Source organism: Vulpes lagopus, chromosome 11, assembly GCF_018345385.1.
Source record: "Vulpes lagopus strain Blue_001 chromosome 11, ASM1834538v1, whole genome shotgun sequence".
In the NCBI taxonomy this organism is placed as follows: Eukaryota; Metazoa; Chordata; class Mammalia; order Carnivora; family Canidae; genus Vulpes; species Vulpes lagopus.
Genome location: NC_054834.1, coordinates 74,038,087 through 74,053,944, shown reverse-complemented (window position 1 = coordinate 74,053,944; position 15,858 = coordinate 74,038,087). Strand labels below are relative to the sequence as shown.

Genomic DNA, 15,858 nt, shown 5'->3' with positions numbered 1-15,858 from the left:
GACAAAGCACTGGCACCAAGCCTGGTACAAAGGATGCTCTCAGACATTAGCCAACGTGCTTATTAGTAAGAAGCATTAAAGTAAGACCTTTCCTAGCACCCACTACATAAGAACAAGAAGTTCTAGAAATTTGTATTGTTTTATCTGAAGTGCTTTCTCTTCCTGCCCACCTCCAGCCAGCCCAGGCCCACTTTCTGGCAGAGCTGTCTCTAATCCTTCAGGAGTTACTTCCTCCCCTTTGGATTCTCTGAGCCTGGTTCCTATCTCACTAAGCAACCTGACACTAATTAAGAACTGTCTTACGTGACCTGAGAGCTGATAGGTCTCCTCTTTCCGTTTCCTCAGATCTTTTCCTGCAGAGATAATACACACACACACACACACACACACACACACACACACACACGAGAGCACACCCCTTGTTTAGATCCATGGAAGCCCATAATTTTTCAGATTTCTACAGACTTTTTCAGTTTTTTTGTTTGTTTTTAAAGATTTTATTTATTAAAAAGAACAAAAAACAAAAAAAAAGATTTTATTTATTTATTTGAGAGAGAGAGAATGAGTAAGAGCAGAGGGAGGAGAAACAGACTATCCACTGAGCATGGAGGCCTACAGAGAGCCAATCCCAGGACCCCCTGAGATCATGACTGGAGCCAAAGTCATATGCTTAACCAACTGAACCACCCAGACACCCCTTGTTTTAGAAAGGCCACATCTGTCTGTCAGCTCTAGCCACTGGTCAGTAAAGAGCAAAATGGAGACAAAGGCCAGCAAGCCATCAAATGTACTGAATCCATGTTCTAAGAAGATCAGTTGCCTTGATAGATTATTTCAAGGCTAGAAATGAATGTTTGAGGCATTAAATTCAATAAAATATTTATCGAGCACGTATCTTGCACGAGGCAGCCTGCCAGAAGGCACAGGCTCTGTTCCCCAAAGGCCCAAGAGCAAGTTGTTGAGGGCTAGCAAATAGAGGATGAAAACGAAGGGGTACCTGGGTGGCTCAGTTGGTTAAGTGTCTGCCTTTGGCTCAGGTCATGATCCCAGGGTCCTGGGATCGAGCCCCACATTGGGCTCCCTGCTCAGTGGGGACTCTGATTCTCCCTCTGCCTCTGCTGCTCTCTCTCAAACAAATAAATAAAATCTTCAGGAAAGAAAGAAAAGAAAAGAAAGAAAATGGGGTCATGTTTGAGAGGGAGTCAAGGAGACTCCAAGCCTGGTGGCTTGGGGTGGACATGTAAATGAGGGCCTAAAGGCACTTTTGCTGTAGAGTTGTTGTCATGATCACATGAAGTGATACATGGGGAGAGGGGCCTTGCAAGGCCCCCTGCCACCATACAGTTACAGTAACAGCACCATAAAGGTTGGCTTTTATTGTTAATAACAATAAATTATTAGTTATCATTACTGTTATTAAAAGAGAGCCCACTTCCAACTGAACAGACTTGGCAAGACTTAATACTGTAAGAAAGCCTGAATCTTGACAAATAATTTCACTTTGATAGGACAAGGTACGAGGAAAAGCCCTGCAGAAAACAAGGTCACCAAGGAACAAGAATGAGGAAAGGACACTAAAAAGAAAGTCTGGGATGACAGCAAGCAGTCTTAGACGAGGGGTGAGGCAGAAGAGGGTACCTGAACAGGTGTCAAATGGGAGAAAAAGCCCAGAGATGGCCTCACATCTTTTCATTGAGTAGGGAAGAGGAAATGGTTCTTCTTTCCATCATTTCCCTGTCCCTTATGGTGTTCTACTCCTTTGGCAGTTCGGGAACATGTCTAAAACCAAGACTAGAAGCAGCTAGGGCAGAGACCAAGGAGTGGTCAGTCAGGCCCAGGTGAGGTTTCAGAGTAAGCAGGCAAAATGGCCCACTTCTGCAAAGGAGGTCTCTGGCGAGAGAGTAGCCCCCAAACAGGCACACTCTCTGGATGTGAGGGGTAGGGGCCCCCTCAGAAGAGGGTCAGATGCTGTTGGGAGGCAGCCAAAAAGAGGGCCCACACTAATCCTCAAGAACATCTACTTGAGGCATCCTGCTCATGCAGAAGAGTGCTAGCGATAAGATTTACATGGTCTGGGGTCTGCCCAGGCCTTCCTCCCAGATGCACCGCCCTACGACAGTCATCCATGCAGCATCCAAATGGTACTCCCTTCCTGGTTCCCCAACTTCCGCCCTTCCTTCCTCATTGGTTTCCAATTTGTGCCATTTCCAGTAATTCACCTGAAACATTTGTCAACAGCACTAACAGAACACAGGGCAGAGGTACACGGGGAACTGCAATTTGGAAAGACCTGGGTCTGAGATCCACCCTGCCATGGTCCCAGGGCCTCTGTGAGTAGTGCTGGGAGGACTGGAACCTAGCACCATACGTGGGGTACTGGAGTGCCAGATGTGAAACAAGGAGAAAGCAAAGAGCAGGACAAAAATGGGCAAGTGGCCTGTATTCATAAACCAAAGGTAGCAGGGGTCCAAGAGGCTACAGCCACCAGGGCAAACCTTCCTGAAGGACGATCTTGGAAGTGAGTACTGGCACAGAGGGTCCATCAGGCTGGAGTAGGCCTTGGGAGAGAGAGTAGGAAAGAAGGCACAGAGGGGACATTGGGACAAATTGTGGAAACTTTCAGTGGCAATCTAATTCAATTCAACAAACAGACAGATATTGGGCAACAATTGTGAACAAAGCCACTTCTAGCAGGGCAGCCATTTAGAAACACAAGATGCTTGCCCACAAGTTGCTCACTACAACACACACACAACCTGTAGCTCAGGCCTGCTGCTGGGCCCTGGGCACCCAACCAAGCACCCTGGCACCTGTGGAACCCAATCTCACTTCTGGCTTTTCTGCACCTAGGCAAGTGCCCTCACCTTTTATATCTCCTAGAGAAGCCTCTTCTAAGTGCCAGACCAAACTTCTATCCAACTGGAAAGCACTACTTCCCCCACATTCTCCTCCCATCTTCCTCAACCTTTCTCTGGCGGGTTCTAATGCGTATAGCTCACCTCTCCTCCATGACAAAACCTGGACTGCTCAAATCCAAGCACTGCTTCTTCACCGTGGGCTCCAGTGGAATTGAAGGAGATTCACGACTCATCTCCTCCATAAAGCCTGCCCCAGTCCAGCCCCAGCCAGCCCATTTCTTCTCTCCCTGGCCTTAGTGTGTGGTTTGCCCTGATTTGTGGGCCTTTACTGAATTTCCTCTTCCATGTCCCCCTAGAGGCCATACCTCACCCACACTGGGTTCTCTACAAATACCTGTGGCATGTACACTCACGGCTTAGTTCTGCTTCTATTTCTCTCCCCAGTTTGCCAGCAGTCCTGGGGCAAGAATTAACTTCACCTCCCAAGTATCTCAATGCCCAGTCTAGGGCTCCCAACAGGGTAGACGTGCAAAAGAATGGGATGGAGAGTTCCTGAATTAGGATGGTGAAGATGGTGAATGGACAAACAGAAGAGCTCCCGCTGTGAGCAACTACACATGTCCAGCACATCCACCCTCACCGAAAGTGTCTGCATCACCGGCAGGGGAAGGGTGGCATGGAGAAGCCGGGGATGCTGTTAGGAGGGAAGGCAAGGACTTCTTGGTAAAGACACTGAGAAGCTCTAACTGTGATCTCACAAACACCGGCACCTCTTGGAGCCTTGGCTTTCTCAGCTGCAGAATGGGGACAATGGGCCCTGGCCTACTCTCTCTCACAAAACATTTTGATTTGTAGGGCTTTCAGAGCTGCCGGGAACCTAGGGACTTGGCCTAACCCCAGCATTTAGGAGATGAGGAAAGAGCTTGTCAGAGGTGAAACAACTCAAAAGTACACAAAACAAGTTCGGCTGGAAAGAACCTGCCACGGCAGGTCCTCGAAGCCTGCCCTGTGCTCCTGATTCCGTGCCCAGGAGGGCACTTCCAGGACCACCTGCTGCTCCTCACGCCCGAGGCCAGTGCACTTTGTAAACTGCTCCAGCCTGTTAGAATAACGGGCTGAGTGCAGCCCCACCTCCTCCTCACTGAGCAGCCTCGGGCGAATCACTGCTTTGCCTCTAAAACGAATGCCCGACCGGATTATTACAAGAATCCCTACAGCAGGCGGAGTGCAGGCACTTGGAACACAGAAAACCCTTGCCTGGCACGCCACAGCATCCTTCAGGGCTGAACAACTTCCAGTACGCTGGGGGAAACTTAGGCTCCCGATTCTGACAGACTTGGGTTCGAATCCACAGGAACCTCTCGCCCGGGGCATCCGGGGGTTCCGTGCATCAGTTTCTCCATCTGCAAAATGGGCTCGAGGGCAGGAATAAGGCCGCCGGCGACCGCCAGGGACGCGGAGCTGACGAGGCCCGGCTGCGCCCGTGCAGACGGACACCGGCGGAGAGGCGGGACGGGGTCTGGGCGAAGGGTCCCGGGAGCTCTCGCGCGCCGTGAGGCGGGTGAAGGCGGGCCCGCGCCGGCCGCCCCGCAGGAGGGGGAGGGGGAAGGGAGGGGCGGCGCACGTCGCGTCGCGCACCGCCCGCCGCCGTCTCCTCCAGCCGTCACTCGTGGAGACCGCACCGCCTTGGCGCGCACGACCCTTACATAAGCGTCCCCCACGGCGGCGCTGGCGCACGCCCACGGGCTCCGACCCGTCGCGAGGAGAGGAAGGTGCGCAGCGCCGCCGGCACTCACCTCCTCGCCTCCGCCGCAAGTCGTCGCCACCGTCTCTACCGCCGCTGCCTCCACTGACAGGGAACAGCTGCGGCCTCCGCGCAACCGAACTTGCTGCAGTCCTGGCCCCGCCTTACGGACTTCTTATTGGCTCAGACAGCCCAACCCCTCCTGTTATTGGGCAATGACGACCGTCACTCACCGCTCCCGGCTCAGGACTCCTCCCTACCTCCCGCCTACCCGTCACGTTTAAGCCTTGGCGCCCCACGTCGGCTCCGCCCCTCGCGTCGCCGGCGGGCCCCTGGATTGGTGAGGAGGCTGGGAGATCCAGCCCCTGGCGCACCACCGCCTACTCCCTTGCCTTTAGAGCCCCACGTGGGCCGCGGCGCCGGGGCCTCCGCCCGCAATAGGCGGAAGTAACCGGGTTCCGGCACGCTGTGATTGGCTATCGGCGGGGGTGGGGACGTGCGATTCATTCACCCGAGTAGCACGTGTCTCCCAAAGCCGCAAGCAAAACAGATCGCACCGAGACCGGGAGATCCCGGCTGGACGCGGATGCAAGGAGCGGACGGGGCAGAGGGCGGAGGAAAAGCGTTTGTGGAGCGGGCAGGAGGAAGGAGATGGCAGTTGTACCACAAGAGTGATCGAGATTGTGTCGGTTAGCTGGGGTGGGGGTGAGGGGGCGATGAGCAGGAGTCCATCTCTGTGTGACCTTGGACAAGCAACCTCACCGCTCTGAGCCTCAGTTTCTTAACCTGCAAATCGAGCCCCCTGGGGACCTAGAAGGTCTAGAAGGCCTGATTAAACAGAAAGCTTCATAAACTAGGCTCTGTACCAGCCAAGGGGATATGGAAATGACCAAAACGAAGCAAAATCTCTGCTTTATAGTGAGAGAAAAGACAGACGATAAACAAAATATAGGGTACATCGTGTGGTACTCAGGACATGGAGGAAAAATAACCTCCCTCCAGACAGTAGGGAGGATCAAGGACTATGAGAACATCTTGTTAACTAGAAATTGCTTATTGAGCATGGAGAAATATTTACAACTCCATTCTCTGTTGTGTCTGTTAATGTTTGTCTCTCCCAACTTTCCTGTCCTTCCTTCCACCTATTGGCTGAACTTCAACATAGGTCAATCCAACACAGTTATTTTAGTAGCAGAAAAAGGATTAAAATCCTAATTCTCCAGATCCACATATTCATTCAATTAACAATTCATTTGACTGTGGGATGCCTGGGTGGCTCAGTGATTGAGCATCTGCCTTCAGCTCAGGTCCTGATCCTGGGGTCCTCCAATGGGATTGAGTCCTGCACCGGTTTCCCACAGGGAGCCTGCTTCTCCCTCTGCCTATGTCTTTGGCTCTGTGTGTGTGTGTGTCTCTCATGAATAAATAAATATAATGTTTTTAAAAATTCATTTGATTGTGCACCTACTATGATCCTTGTGCTATGCCAGGACGCTGCTGTGAAAAGACATAGCCCCTGGCATCACATCATAGAGCTCATATTCTATTAGACGTCCAAGTCCTATGACTCTTTCTACCTCAGAACTTTGCCAGAAAGCATTAAAGCTGTGTGATCTTGGGCAGAGCCCCTCCCTCTCTGGATTGAATTTCTTCTTAACAGCGGTTGGGCTTGATGGACATTGAGTCCCTATTACATGATTGTCCCTGTTACTATTCTTCTAGCATGCTTACCTTGTGATTTTGACACCTGCCTCTATCTTCTCTCCCCTACTGTGTACATGTAAGATGCAGACCCTGGTGTCCCTCAGGAAAGACAAGGGTCCTTCTCTACAGCTGGCCATGCTATAGATGCTGCGACATGTCAGCTCAGTCCTGGCTGGTCCCTGTGAACCTATGGGTCTGGAGCAAAGGTTGGGTGACTCCAGCCAGGTTCAGGTGGTCCCCCATATCAACACCTCCAGGTAAAGGTCTGAATGAAGAAACTAATTGAGAACTAGAAAATGGACTGCTGTGAACCAAAAAAGTATGGATTTTGGACAGTTAGCTCAGGCATATAAATTATCTAGTTCAAATGAGATTAGGAAACAAGATACTTCTCCATCTGGCCTCTGTCCTACCCTCAGGCTGATTTCCCCAGAAAGACAAAGTTAGAAGGTGTATTCCATCCCAGATAGAGAAAACTGCCCAGACAAAACCCTGGGTGGAGAGCCACAGTGGCTAGAGAAAGCATCTCTCTGTTTGGGCTTCCATACCTCTAGTGATAGAATCTCCTTGGGACAGGGTGCTGGCTAGTGGGAAACAGATTCCTGAGCCCCACTCCATGGTTCTTACGCATATTGATCACCAATATGATCAGCAGAATACCACCTGAGTCTATTTTTGTTGGATGAAATCCCTGCATTGAATTGCTAGTTTAAGAAGCTCTCCAAATGGTTCTAATGTGGGTCAGTGTTGAGAACCACTAATAGACCAAGAGAAGTTACTCTCTTGACTTCCTGATAATAAGACCCTCCCTGGGGGATCCCTGGGTGGCACAGCGGTTTGGCGCCTGCCTTTGGCCCAGGGCGCGATCCTGGAGACCCAGGATCGAATCCCACGTCGGGCTCCCGGTGCATGGAGCCTGCTTCTCCCTCTGCCTGTGTCTCTGTCTCTCTCTCTCTCTCTGTGACTATCATAAATAAATAAAAATTAAAAAAAAAAATAAGACCCTCCCTGGGGCTCTTTAAAAACAAAACTGATGGGGCACCTCGGTGGCTCAGTTGGTTAAGCAACCAACACTTGATTTCGGCTCAGGTCACTATATCAGGGTCATGCTTGTCCCTCCCGTGCACCCCCCACCCCACCCCGCCCACAACATGCATGCACGTGTGCGTGTGTGCGTGCGCGCGCAGGCGCACAAGCGCACTCTCGCTCTCTCAAGTGAATAAACAAAGTCTTTAAAAAGCAAAAACAAAACAGATGGTCGACTCCCTGGTCCCTGATTCGTAAGGGTTCAGTAAGTCTGGTGGCCGGGCACAAGAATCTTTTTCTCTATCAAAAGCCCCCAACTGATTCTTTTTTTCTGTTTTAAGATTTATTTGTCCAGAGAAAACAAAGAGGGGGAGGGGCAGAGGGAAGGAGATAAGCAGACACCCCACTGAGCACGGAGCCTAACATGGGACTCCATCCTAGGACCCTGAGATCAGGACCTGAGCCAAAGTCAGACACTTAACCTACTGAGCCACCCAGGTGCCTCTTTTTTTTTTTTTTTTTCACCCAGGTGCCTCTTAAGCTCAACTGATTCTTGAAGCTACAGAGAGTTTGGGAAACTTCGCTGAGTTCCTAGGGGGCTATAGGGGAAGGTGATGTGGGAGAGATAGGCTGAGATCAGCCTGAGAATGCTAATGAGGAGTCTAGCTCTGGTGTTTAGGGCCCAGGCAGTATAGTTCTGTTAAGAGAGTGTGGTCTAGGTGCAGCTGCAAAGCAGTTTATGGGCTCCTGTTAAACTAGGATTATGTCTGCCTTATTGCTTCTTAGTATCAATCACTTTCTGGAAGTTTCTTGGTTTGTTTCTTGCTTCTATTCTTGGTTTGTTTCTTGCTTCTATTCTCCCAACCCCTTCTCATATTTGAATGTTACCACTACAAGAGCTGAGTCTGGCACAAAATAGATGCTTAATAAGAGTCAGCAAATGAAGGAATGGGAGTCATCAGCCCACTTTTAGTGGTTAAAACCAAGGGAGGGAATAAGACAGCCCCTGAGGCTGAGTAGAGTCTACCAATAGAGAAGGCACCACATTTAAGAGGAAGGGAAGAGTTAAAAAGAGGGCAAGGGCTGGCAGGAAGAGCAAATTCTGAGGGGGGGGGCATCTCCAGGGCCCCAGACTGGAAAGGAGGACTGAATGGCAAGAGACAATGAGTACATTCACTCTGCACCCATTTTGGCAACACGCAATAGAAAAAGGAGCTACTTGCCCCACCCTCAAGCTGCTCCTAGACCAGATGGGGAGATACACCTCAAAGCATATGATTTCAAAATAGTTTGTGCTGTGCTAGAGAAAATGGCCAGAGTGCTATAGAAATCCAAAGAGGGTGTCACTGACCCCATGAGAGGGATGTGGAAGACTTCCTGAAGGGGGCAATACCTATCTATGCTAAGTCGATAGATAGATAGATAGATAGATAGATAGATAGATAGATAGATAGATAATAGATAGATAGATAGGCAGGCAGATAGAGAAAAGTTGAGAACTTATTGGGTAAATTTATTGATAAAAAGAATCCTAGGGGATCCCTGGGTGGTGCAGCGGTTTGGTGCCTGCCTTTGGCCCAGGGCGCGATCCTGGAGACCCGGGATCGAATCCCACGTCGGGCTCCCAGTGCATGGAGCCTGCTTCTCCCTCTGCCTGTGTCTCTGCCTTGTCTCTGCCTTGTCTCTGCCTCTCTCTCTCTGTATGACTATCATAAATAAATAATAAAAAAATTTTTTTAAAGAATCCTATACACAGCCTAAACAAAGACAGGGAGGCATGATAGGATCAAGGCATGGAAGGGATCAGTGGGGACCCACTAACAAGTTCAGGAAACATTGCCTGAGGGGAAGCTGTGGGGAAGTCCAAGAATAGAACTCAGGAAGCTTGGATAAGCAGAAGCACCCAGGTGGATGAGGACTCCCAGACAAAACCATGGACCCTTCAAACACTAACAGCCACCATGCACCCACCTCTCCATGTTGATAGTTCAGAAGGCTGGCTTTGCCCTGAGGATCTCACAAGGACAAACCAGATATCCCAGATCCCCTGTCCAGGGAGACAAAAGAAAGTCATTTTTTAAAAAAATTAACCAAATTCTGGCAACTGGAACCTCAGATAGCTTGTCTGCTGGCAATACCTTAGGGTTAAATCCTTAATGATGGAAAAAGGAGGCAAGAAGAATGCACAAAATAGTCCTTTTCTACAGGTTAGATAGTGTGTCTTCTAAGCAACATAGAGCCCCCAGTGCATGTGTTGGGGATACAGGTGGTTCAAGAGTTTTCCTCCCTGCAGGTCCTCAGGGATCCAGGTTGCTCCACCATAAACACTGTTAACTCATGCTGTACCTTGTGATAATGAGGAAAAGATGCTCATCTGGCATCATCCTAGTGGTGAGATCCTTCTTAGGACAGCAGCAGAGTCATGCCAACATGTGACTGAGCTGGCAAAGCATGGGTTGGATTGCAGTCCCAGTTTGCCAAGAGTGGTTTGTGGAAACTGAACATCTGTGTGAGGTTGCCCTGGACCCTTGCCATGGCCACCCAAATACAGTTTTAGAATTGGGGGAAACTAAAGCCCAATGCCTCACCATTGCAATCTCTAGGCTGTTAACCCTGTATGTAGACCTCCTACTCCTAGGGACCCACCCTGTCTTTTTGGTCTCCTTTGACTCTGGCTAATCAGTCCACTGACCCTGTGAAGCCCATGCCATCATGGGATCTCTAACAAGACAGTCAGACCTTCTACCCGCCAAGGTGGGCCTTGGTCTAGCAAATTCCAGCCCCAGCACTTCAGGCCCGAACTAAGGCTGTTGCTCACAAGGCAGAGAAGGATTAGATCCCACTCTGAGCCACAGCTCCTCTGATTCTTCTGCTGAGGCTCAGAGAAAGGAATTGAGTTCTCTCTGGATTACATAGCTAGGCAGGGGCAGGGGCAGGGCCAGGACCAGACCTCCAGTCTCTTGATCCCCAAGCTGTAGTCTTTTTGCTCCAATGGCTGCCTTGGGGGAAAAGAGAAGGCAAGAATGTGCAGAATTCAGATTTCAAAGGAAGGGCTTTGGTTTGCAATCTAAGTCCTATAATCACAGACCTCAAAGGCAAAAGGGCCTTGAGCAATTATGTTTCCAGGATTTCCCCTAAGAAATAGATCACTTAGGGCATGATTGTATAGACAACTTCTCAAGCTCCTGTGGGGACCTGTTCATGCAGGGGGCTTGTGACGGGACTAGCAACTGTTTTGTTTTTTGTTTTTTTTTTTTTTTTAACAAGGGAAGTTTGGGATGCTCCAGCTGGACCCACTCATTTTACAGATGAGGAAATAGGCTCACACAATAGGAGAAGGGACAGGCTCACCATCAATTGTCATCAGGGCCTGCATATTTGAAAAACTGCGAGAGGGACGCCTGGGTGGCTCAGCAGTTGAGCGTCTGCCTTTGGTTCAGGACATGATCCTGGAGTCCCCCTATTGAGTCCTGCATCAGGCTTCCTACATGGAGCCTGCTTCTCCTTCGGCCTGTGTCTCTACCTCTGTGTGTGTGTGTGTGTGATGAATAAATAAATAAATAAAATCTATTTAAAAAAAAAAAAGAAAGAAAAAGAAAAACTGCGAGAGCACCTATATTATCAGCTCCAGGACCTTATACCAATTGATCCCAATTGCTTTGGTTTTTTAAATTTTTTTTATTTTTTATTTTTTTAAAGATGTTTATTTATTTATTCATAGAGACACAGCTAGAGAGAGAGGCAGAGGGAGAAGCAGGCACCATGCAGGGAGCCTGATGTGGGACTCGATCCCGGGTCTCCAGGATCACGCCCTGGGCTGCAGGCAGCGCTAAACCACTGCACCACCGGGGCTGCCCTGCTTTGTTTTTTTTAAAGATTTTATTTATATTTATTTATTCATGAGAGACACAGAGAGAGGCAGAGACATAGGCAGAGGGAGAAGCAAGCTCCTTGCAGGGAGCCTGATGCGAGACTTGATCCCAGGACCCTGGGATCATGCCCTGAGTCAAAGGCAGACACTCAACCACTGAGCCACTCAGGCGTCCCCATCCCAATTGTTTTGTATGTAATGTAGAAATAATCCTCCCCTGGTTTCTTGGGACCACACAAAGGAAGCCCTACGCACAATACCTGGCACAAAACGGGTGCTCAGAACATGGGAGCTTTTTTTTTTTTCTTTAAGATTTTATTTGTTTATTCATGAGAGACACAGAGAGAGGCAGAGACATAGGCAGAGGGAGAAGCAGGCTCCCTGCAGGGAGCCCAAAGCGGGACTCCAGGATCATGCCCTGAGCCGAAGGGAGGCGCTCAACCACTGAGCCACCCAGGTGTCCCATGGGAGCTTTTATAATCAACTTTATAATAATCTTTCATTCCCTTTGTTTGATTTCTCCAAGCGGTAATGCAGTCAAAGTGGGGCATTGAACCTGATAGCCTGCATTCTGGCTTCCTGGAGGGAAATGAAAACCAAAACAGTGGACACATCTGGTACTATTATTCCAAAGTAAAAAAAACTAGTTCCCCAAAATGTACTGTATAATAACTCCTGCTCAAGCAAAGAGATTTTCCCTATCCCCAAACCAGATGTGGTCTCCCATTCTCTTTCCTGCACTCTCAGCACTTGGCGTCTGTTTTAAGGTGCCTTCCTTTATGTATATGAGAATCCCTCCTTTTCCCAGGACAATGATTCTACCCTGTTCTCCTTGGCCTTACTCTAGGCGTCATCAAAAAAAGTCTTGCCTGCAGTGTGTAGATGTGGATTAATTTCATTGGCTCACTAATAAAAAGGAATATCTGGATGGCCTGCCTCCATTCGCAGCCTTCCCGTATCTCTAAGTCCCGGAACCCACTTCAGGAAAGAGATACCAAGTGTTTCATTAATTTCACGGCACATTATTTTCCCCCATTTTAACCTCTCTGAAATGGACTGCATTTTCCAATGAATGAGCAGTGAGTATTCTTTCTTTTTTCTTTTTTTTTAAGATTTTATTTATTTATTTATTTGAGAGAGAGAGAGAGAGAGAGAGCACAAGGCAGGGTGGGGGGAAATATCATGACCTGAGCCTTAGGCAGACACTTAACCCACTAAGCTACCCAGACACCTTGTGTATTCTTTCTTAATGGTGTATGAATTAATGCTACCTTTCCATCAACACCACCTTAGGTTTGATTAAATAAGGTATTTTCCCCCACTTTGTAGCTGAGAAATTATAGGCACACGAGGTTAAGCCACTTACTCAAAGTACAGAGCTAGCACACAGAAGTGCCAGGCTCCAAACTCAGACAGTGCGAAGGCTTAAAATACAGATCTGGGGCCCTTAGGTGGCTCAGTTGGTCCAGCATCTGTCTCTTCATTTCAGCTCGGATTGTGATCTCAGGGTCTTGGGATCCAGCCCTTAGTCTGGCTCCATCCTCAGCAGGGAGTCTAAAGGTGGGGGATTTCTCTTTGCCCCTCCCCCTGCTCGTGCTGGTTTGTGAGTGCACATGCTCTCTCTCTCTGTCTCTCAAATAAATAAATCTTTTCTTTAATAATAAATAATGAATTTTTTAAAATAATAAAATTCAGGTGGGTAAGCACCTCCATGATGACCCCCAGCGATCCCCCCCTCCTGGTGTTCAAACACTGTGAGGATTCCTCCCTGGAGGGCAGACTGGACCTGGTGACTCACTTAGGAGGGACAGAACACTGGTAAAAGTGATGGGAGGTCGCTTCTGAGACTGAGCTCCCCAAAGACTCTGGCTTCTGCCTGCCTACCATCTTTGCCCTCTCATTTGCCGGCTCCAATTGAAGCCAGCCACCATGATGTGAGCTGCCTCTTGGATGAGACCCATATGGCAACAGCCAAAAATCAACAAGGAAACTGAAGCTCTTAGACCCTCAGGCCCTCCATCTACAAGGAACTGAGTCCTGCTAACAACCCAGAGTGACCTTGGAAGTAGATTCCCCCCAGCTGACCCTTGAGATGGCTGCAGGTTCCTGATTGGGCCAGGCCTGGATTCCTGCCCCTTGGAAACCAGGAGGTGGTACATGAATGTTGCTTTTAGTCACTAAGTTTGGGGGTAATTTTTTAAGGCAACAATAGACAATTAATAGTCTCCAATATTTAGGACAAAATATTTACTGCATTGTGTCCTGAGAACACAGAGATGAAAAGCCTTCAAGGGACACCCAGTATCAGGGGGAAAGGCATATGTATGTGGTTGCTGCTACTGTGTTTATTGAGTGGGCTGGGGAGGGGCTGCCTCCCTAACCCTTGCAGTGGGGAGAGGCAGGCTTCCAGAGGAGGTATCACTGAGCACAGCAGTGTCTGGAAAGGCAAGAGCTTCCCAGGGAAGGAAGGAGGGCATACATCTGCTTCTTGCCCTCCATGAATTTGGGAAATGGTAGGATTACACACTTGGCAGGAGGGTATTGGGCAGCTCTATGCTTGACACAAGCGTGAGTGATTCACCCCAGCACGTCCCAGAAGTCTGAGTCAGCAAATTGTTCCTGGCACAGGCTTCAGCAAGAGCAGGGGTTTGAGCCCACTCAAACTGGGTGAGGGTGGTGAAGGTTATAGAATGGCTTTGCTGCCTTTCAGCCAGAACCAGGGCTGCCCTGTGGGTCAGACATTAGAGGTGTGGTCAGGCTGGGAGTAAAGAGGCTTATGTACAGGTCACAGTCCAACTTTGGAACAGACTGGGGCAGAAGATCAGGCCCTCCTTCTCCTTTCTCTTCTTTGCTCTGGTCCTGCCTTAGTTCCTCTGGCTGGGAGATGAGCCTGGAGGGTATCACAAGACCCTTTGCCCAGGGAAGGCCTAGCAACCCTGAGAGAGGAAACAGAGCAAGGCCAGGCCTGGGGAGAGGTCTGGGACGAGCCAAGAGTTGCAGGCAGCGCTTCCCTGACTCCAGACAGGGGGATTTGTGCAGCAGCCCAAAAATAAAGGAAGACTCCTGGCTCTGGGTCCTATGTCAACCACCAATACCGGAGCAGGGCAGTAGAGTGGTTGAAGCATGGGATCTAAGGCCAGGCTGACTGAGGAGCGAGTCCCAGGTTTGCCTCTTACTGAATGTGTTCTCGGGCCAGGTGCTCAGCCTCTGTTTCTTGATCCTTGAAATGGGAATAACAATGTTCACCTCAGGACTATCATGAGGTTGAAATGCAGTGCTGGGGGGCAGCAGGGGCAGGGGTTAGCCCCAGAATGAGGAAAAATACCCATAAAATAGTAGTTAAAAAAAGAATGGCCAGATGTGTGAGGTCCCTTTCAGCCCTCAAATTATATGATTCTGGGTACCTGTTGGTCCAGCCCAAGTGCCTCTCTCTTTCTCTTGTCTTGGGAGAAAGAGCTGCTGCTGGTAGTCTGGCTTTTACACATTCATGATTTCATTGGGTTTTCACAGCACCCCATTTTGGAGCTGACAAGATGGAGCAGGAAGGGGAAGGGATTCATCTAGGCTAATGAATAATTTCCGGTTGCAGTCAAATAGCTAGGAACATAACATTTACCATTTAGCCATTTTAATGTATAATTAGGTAGGGTTACATATATTCACAGTGTTGTTCAAACAGTCTCCAGGATTTTTTCTTTTCTTTTCTTTTTAAAGATATTCTTTATTTATTTATGAGAGACACACAGAGAGAGGCAGAGACACAGGCAGAGGGAGAAGCCGGCTCCCTCTGAGGAGCCTGATGCAGAATCTGATCCCAGAACCCTGGGATCAGGCCCTGAGCCAAAGGCAGACACTCGACCACTGAGCCACCCAGGTGCCCCCAGGACTTTTTCATCTTGCTGGACTAAAGCTCTATAGCCATTGTACTGGCCATTCCCCACCCCTGCCCCTGGCAATCATGGGGCTACTTTCTGTTCCTGTGATTTTGACTCTTCTATTTTATGTTGGAGCTGTCCTGTTTCTTTCTTTCTTTTTTAATTTTTTTCTTTTTAAATTTAATTTAAAAATTTTAATAAAACTTTTTATTTTTTTAGGACATACAGTTGGCAGCATCTGTTCATGCAACTTGGCCAGCAGCTGGGGCATTTCCACCCTTGGTGTTGCTGGTGTAAATGACTTGAGTCTATGCTTTGAAGCCAGTTTAATAAGTCCTTTGCTGAGATCCTGGGGAGGGGGCTTCCCTGGCCAGGGGACCTTGAATCTTCTCTCAGAGACAACAGCTGGGGTTCTATGCTTGTAGTTGAGAACTTCACAGTTTGTCCTATGTCACTCTGTCACACATTGAGCATGCCCCCAACCATGCCTTTGGGCCCCTTCTTTTGGGCCTTGCCCCCAGATTTGCTCACCAGGTCTTTGTCTTTCTTGGCTGACTTTCAGGCATCTCTCTTCTTGTCATCCTTGGGAGGCATTGTGAAGCTCAGAGATTGGTGGACACCCTGGCAGCCTCGCTAAGATGTCGGACAAAAAAAAAGAAAAAAAAAAATAGAGCTATCCTGTTTCTTAAAGGCACATCTCTGTTTTGCTGTTGAGCCATCTGTTCTCAGCATCAACAGAATGAATTTGGACACCCAGGGCTGCAGGAGTTCAGGGGGGGC

General features: G+C 49.0%; 1 protein-coding gene across 4 annotated transcripts in view; it reads right to left on the bottom strand.

The window, feature by feature from the left end:
• The window catches only part of PC (pyruvate carboxylase), a 118,097-nt gene extending 102,469 nt beyond the window's left edge, over positions 1-15,628 (bottom strand). For 2 of the 4 annotated variants that reach the window (XM_041721781.1, XM_041721778.1), the window contains exon 1: positions 4,655-4,804. The gene's annotated coding sequence lies outside the window, so the exon portion shown is untranslated. Of the gene's footprint in view, positions 1-4,115; positions 4,393-4,654; positions 4,805-15,609 lie in introns of those variants that run through there. The other 2 variants (XM_041721780.1, XM_041721779.1) reach the window with 2 other exon arrangements.
• Positions 15,629-15,858: the final 230 nt, after the last annotated feature.